Raw genomic sequence first — 6,336 nt, 5'->3', positions numbered from 1 at the left:
TGCAATTGTAACAGCAATGCTGACAATTAAAACGTGGTTTAACACGGATACTAAGTAGATTACCTGTACGTTTATGGTTACTGCTATTTCATGGATTTCAAATACGTGCTTATACTTGAGCACTGTTCTTGCAGTAAACTCAGCCTGCCTGGAAAGCTCACATGGCCAGAGCCGTGTCTACCCCACACAGCTCAGTGACCCCATACCTCTTCCACAAGCAACTCCTGCCATTACTGTTTCTGTGCAACATTTTTTATGCTGTTGTAGGATACTAATTTTGTGTGAAATTCTTCTGGTGCCCCTCCGAGCGTGCATGATGTTGATTTAGATGAACAGGATCTGCATCCCTGGGGGGAAGTGGTATATTGTTCACTGTGAGGCTCGAAGGCTGCTTCTATTCATTTATGCAGATTCTGAAACATTTAATCCTTTGCATGGGAACTTGAGATGAGAGCTGTTCTCTGTACCAGACAGATGTAGCCTTTGGCAGTTCATATCTGGGGGCTGAAGATTGCATTAGATAAAAGTACCTTGGAAATAGATCAGAGATTCATTTTGTATCAGCACACGAAAATGTGATTCACCTACTCAGACCAAGACAAGGGCTAAAGCTCAACAATTAATATCAGCATTATTCCTGTTGAGGCTGGAGGAGAAGGTCTGGTATTCTCGGATGAGTTTCCTGTGTGTATGCTTCTTGTCTGAACTATTTAATTGCAAGACTAAAAATAGTGGAAATTATTTCCTCTTCCTTTTGCCCAGACCCTAAATGCATGTGAAAAATTATAGGAAAAAAATAAGATTTTGGGAGAGGCAGAGTTTGGAATGTCAATGAAATATTTATTGCTTATGCTAACAGGTTTTTCCTGTATCTGGGAATTAAAATAACAATCAGGGTAGTTAATGGAAGGAATCAGCATATGGGTGTCTTCTCAGTGGTTGCTTTCTGCTGTTTCCAGTAAGTGGTGAGGGAAATGTGATGCATCTTTGCAGGTAAAAAGGATGTTCTTCTGAGGCCTGCAGCTTTTTGTGGGTAGGTTTCATGGATGACAATGATTTTGGGTCCTGCTAATATGGCTCTGTCTGGGAAGGGAAGAAAAAACATTCATGAGGAATGTAAACCAACCCTACTCCTAGAGTCTTACACCAGTGCTCGCGTTTTTCAGATCAGTAATTTAGTGGTGCGACATCTCCTGGCCGAACTGAACTGAAGAAGTTCAGTTCATGCCTGGTGTCTCCTGGAGGGAGCAGTGACGTAAAAACTCTTTTACCTTAAGCCTGTTCAAGTGGTTTTCAGCTTAGTAGGGGCCCAAAGGTTTTACCACCTGATGGCTGTTCAATGGCTTGTGTGAAATGGTTCTCCAGGGCCTCGGTTCAATTTCCGAACCTCCCTCTATAGCACATTTCTCACTACAGTTACACGCCAAGAAGATCTAAGTGGATAATTTGTCATGAGTAATGTGCTCACATGCTGCCTTTTTCTACTGAGAAGTTTTAACAAATGAGGTAATTTTCAGTTGCTATTTGAAATTATTTACTGATAATTTCTGCAAATTAAATGCTCTCAAGTGGTTTGTTCTGTACATGTCATATCCAGAGGGCTTCTTGTGTGTCGACAGGGCTAAGCTCTCCGGTCTCACAACAAGGCAGTTAGAGCTGGGTGATAGACAAGTAACTGGATAAGCTTAAGTTAAGCGACTCGATCCCAAGTCACAGTGAGAGGTGGGAGTAGAGTACAACTGTTCAACCTCAGCAGTTCACTTAATGGGGTAGGAAGCACAAGATTAAATAATTTCTTCATGAAAGGCACCTTAATAATTTTGGGTTATTTAATTTTTTGAGGGGGAAGGGACAGGTCTATCTTCAAGCACAGTAATTGTTGCTTAGATGCATGTAAAGGCAGGTTACCCTGTGAAGAGCAGAATGAGTGAGCCCAGACTGGCCCCATACGTCCTCCCCATGCCCCCAGTCCCAGGTTCCCTCCCATCTCACTTAGCTCCCTCCTGTCTCCACTTGTGACTTGTGACCACGGGACAACAGCACATGCTGCGTGTGCTGTTTGCCCAGGAGGTATGCAAGGCTGGTGGGACGGCTGCCACCCAGCTCCCCCCGAGACATATCTGGCTGTCTCCTTAACTACCTAATCAGATCTTCACTTGGAAACTTGCTTGCATTGGGGCCTGCTATCCCTTGGTCAAATTCAGTTGGCACTGACCAGTAGTACCTGGGGAAGGGAGGCTGAGAGTCAGACAAAAGCTTCCAGTGGCTTCTGTTCTGTGCCCTTAAGAACTGGGGTTAAAAGTGGTGCTGTTTGGTCCTGCACTGGGACACAGGCTGCAGACAGGCTTCTGCTGCTGCTCTGTACGCTGTTCATCCAGTCAGGGCACTGGCATTCAGGAAAGAAACAAAAGTAGTTAGGGGTGTGTAGGGGATGGTGGGGAACACCAACTGTTCAAAACTAACAAAAGGCTAAGTGTTTCTTGGGGGGCCGTGGTGAATGTTACTGGATTTTTAGGCATCAAAGTAATATGGCTTTACAGAAGTACGTCGGCATATTGCAGCCCCTGATGTCTTTTGTTCTCAGTGTGTCCCTCTCATATATATGCCCTCAACCAGCATGCTTTAATAGTTTGTGCTGCGTCCTAGAAGACTAGAGAGGGTTACCTGGCCTTTGAAAGCCTTGCCTATTCCACCCCTAAACTGTTCTTCCTCTGGCATCAGGAGTACCTCCCAGCTGGCCAGCAGCTGCCTGTGCACAAGAGCACAAGGTTGTTCTGGGCTGCTTTTTGCCAGAATTGCCTCAAATTGATAGCAGTAATTTGGGGAGCAATTGATTGCAACCAAAAATGAGACTTGCCTCTCATAAATCAGTAGCTGGGTTGCTAGAGAGCTAGTGGATTACTCTCCTGCTAATCTCTGCTTAGAAGGAGGAACAAGGTTTCCTCTAGGAAAAGCAGAGTCCTGCTATATCAAGAAGTCTGTGAGATGGTCATCATAGTACAGTGAATTCAGGAGGTCTGCAAATCTCAGACCATGTATTTTTCTTGCCTCCCTATATTGAGCACACAGCTTCTGCACGTATCTGTAAAGATAGTTCTCCCTTCCTGAGAACCTGGTAACCGTATTTCAACTTATCAGTCATACCTACAGGGCTGTGTTCTGAATGAGTGTGGGGGATTGAGATAAGCTATCATGTTCAAAAACTTACCGGGCAGGGAATTTCATATATAACAAACATGATATAGAGTATTGCAAAGGCTAACAGGATGCAAGCGATGAAGACTTTTATGATGATACTTAGTTTTTGTCTGTTCGGCATATTTTTTTCATTTGTGGATGGAATTCCCTCTAAAATGAGATAGAGAAGAATATTCAGATGTGTTTACAAGTCTTTGACAGTTCAAAGTTTTCTTCATTTTGGTTAGGTTGGGCTACGTTAGGTGGACCAGGGCAGAAGAACAATTCAGAGCCCCCTGTAGGCTTTCACAGGAAGCTGTAAATCTCTCTAGAATCTCAGAAACTTTTTACTTAAAAATATTTCATATACCTTTCAGTTCCTGCCTGGTCCCCAGATGAAATTGGTGTGTAAGCCCAGTCACAGTAGTAAGGCTTGTAACTCCCTCCGAAGTCAGTGAGGTTTTAAGGGAAGCTAGGAGCCCTTGTGGGCACACTTAAACATGGGTATCTTCTTGTGAAAGTCACTGCTTCAATACTGTTTTCTCGTTACAGCCATGGATTCACGAAACACCTGGGCCAAGGCATTTATTCACAGAGGCAATACTGCTCTTTGGGAGAACTTCGCCAAAGTTGTGTGTGTGAAAGCCAGTATCTTTTCCCATGCTTTATCCCTACCGCTGTGCTACCTCTGTGACTCGGGAGGGAGAATTGGTACTTACTCTCTAAAGTTTGGTTTTCTTGGTGCACATGTGGGACAGTCAAACCCTCTGCAAAAACTTTCAGCTTGGGCAGCTTTGCTGTTATAACACAATTTGAGATCCCTGCCAGAAACACTGGAAATAAAAAGAAGTTTTAAAACCAGATGTTTGTTTCTGTTTAAACTGAAGAACCAGAAGCAGTTGAAGGCTAGAATTACTTGCATGCTGACAGGGTTGGCAAGAGGTGGCAGCGTACCTGGCGATTCACAGTAAAGTACTAGAGACGGTTTTCTTGCTTGTATGCAATTTCCCAATGTACAGAATTTTCTATTTGTATTAATATTGGAAATTATATTTGCCCAAACCTCCTGGCCCTCCCAAAAGAAAACAACAGCATGGAATTGTTCCAAACCTTGAAGCTTTCAGTAATGTTAACTCTGGATTGTTATGTTCTCCTAGTTTTTGTTTGGGTTTTTTTTAATAGGGAGAAATATTTTTTTAATAACTGCTAAGGTATCAGCTATATGAAATCAAAGACTGCCATCCTCTGACATACCTAAGTGTATATTTGCTACATTGAACTTTTTTTACCTTTTTCTCTAAGAATAAATTTTCTCTGAAACTTTTTTCTGTGGCGTGTTAGTAAAACACAGGTGTGGCCAACAGCAGGTTTCCTGTCTGCACTGGTGACAGCTTTCAGGCTCTGCAGGGTACGTTTGTCTGCTGCCTGGTTTGTCCAATCTCCATCCATCTTCTTCAAATACAGCAGATTTACTTGCGCGGGGCTTTGAAGACTAAAGCATTCCAGAGTGATGACTTTTTGGGTTCTGCTTAACTTCCCCTTGGTTGCTGCTATCTCAGGGGCTGGAAAAGGGATAAGAAACATTAGAAATGGATTCTTTTAGATTATTTGCAGTTCTTCTTGCAAAAGGTTCAGGCCAGCAGAGGCAGCTGTGAGGGATGTACTGCTGTAAAGGAACTTCAGAGACAGCTCGCTGTTAATGTTGCAATGAGGAAAATTCAAGCAGGTTCTGTGTGTGTAATCCCTTTGGCGGTTCTTTTTTGTCAGGCTAGTTTTATTCTTGGTGCCCAAGCACAGTAAGTTGTTACACTCTGGAGGACAACATTCTCGCGCTTTAACTTTATAGTAACATAACTACCTATGGGCACCTCCCTGAATAGTCGGCTGACGGACCCCTCTCTTTGGGGTCCCTGTTGCCCTTGGGGACTCAAAAGGCGATGTGGGGGCTGAAGCCTTAATTGAGGCACTCAGATGTTGAAATCTGAAAGTTTCAGATTTTATGCCTAGCTACTGACAGCGAGTGACACCAACCCAACAAAGGTTACTATAGTGGTGTCTCTGTTTTTTAGCAAAACAGAGCTAAAAATTTTCATGACCTCTTGTATCCTTTTTGGTCAGGTGGCTGAGGAATAGCTGAGACAGCTGAAAATGTTACCCACGCCCTTAAGAGCCCTGGCAGCTTTCCTCTTCCATTGGCTCCTTACCTTGCAGGAAGATGTTCAGGCTTCTTATGCTGCCAGATATTTCTGAGGCATTTTCCACATGACATTTGTAGTCTCTGGGGTCTGAGGGAGTGGAGTGAAGGATGAACCACTTTTAATTACAATGCACAGTTAAGTCAGTACTACCCTCTTTTAGTAACTAATTTTAAATGTCAACGTTTTGCTGACAGCAAAGGTGCAAGAATTTGAGGTGAGGGCGTATAGATTAAAGACTTAGTTCAGCATGTGGTAGAGGAGAGAAAGTTAACATACAAAGATGTATTTATTCCTAATATTACATAAGTTAGGCTGTTACAAAATCCTTAGTGTTATTCAGTTAGAACTTGCAAGTATGTGAACAACTCACCTTTTCTGCTGAGATTGTGTGCAAACACTAAGCTAAATATTAATATGGTGAGCATAATTGCATCTTCTCTTGATAATCTCAAAGCCCTTTTTATCTTTACTGCTTCCTTTGAGTAATGTTGTAAAGGTGTTTAAGCAGATACTGAGCTGATTAGTAGAGATCCCCGAATAGCTCTGTAGTCATATATTCGAAACTCCTGCACCTTTAACCTGGTCAGCTTATGGAAGGTTTAAAGTCAGAGCCTTAATTCACTGTAGATTGTGCTAATTTGTAGTTTTGATCCAATCAGGAGAAATGTGGAACCAGGTAAAAAATGGACCTGAAAAAAAAAAAATCTCATCTGTTGGTCAAATTTCCTTTCAATAGGTATGTCACCAATTAACCCTGGTCCTGAAGACAAGTCCCAGAGTCAAGCACTGAGACGGGTGAAACAGGTAAACGTGGCGTCTCGTGGGAGAGGGGTCCAGGGCACGCTGGGGTCCTGGCGTGGGCTGGGGGCTGCTGGTTGCCATGGGGCTGAGCTCCTTCTAGAATGGGGCCCCATGGCAGCCACCCCATTGCTGTGGGCAAACAGAACCCTTTCCTAAAGCC

General features: G+C 43.3%; 1 protein-coding gene across 1 annotated transcript in view; it reads left to right on the top strand.

The window, feature by feature from the left end:
- Positions 1-6,128: 6,128 nt before the first annotated feature.
- ACACA (acetyl-CoA carboxylase alpha) overlaps positions 6,129-6,336 on the top strand; it is a 140,144-nt gene continuing 139,936 nt past the window's right edge. Inside the window, exon 1 of the mRNA XM_054847960.1 lies at positions 6,129-6,179. The gene's annotated coding sequence lies outside the window, so the exon portion shown is untranslated. The remainder of the gene's footprint in view (positions 6,180-6,336) is intronic.

Source organism: Grus americana, chromosome 19 (genome assembly GCF_028858705.1).
Source record: "Grus americana isolate bGruAme1 chromosome 19, bGruAme1.mat, whole genome shotgun sequence".
In the NCBI taxonomy this organism is placed as follows: Eukaryota; Metazoa; Chordata; class Aves; order Gruiformes; family Gruidae; genus Grus; species Grus americana.
This window is presented reverse-complemented; position numbering and strand designations above follow the sequence as displayed.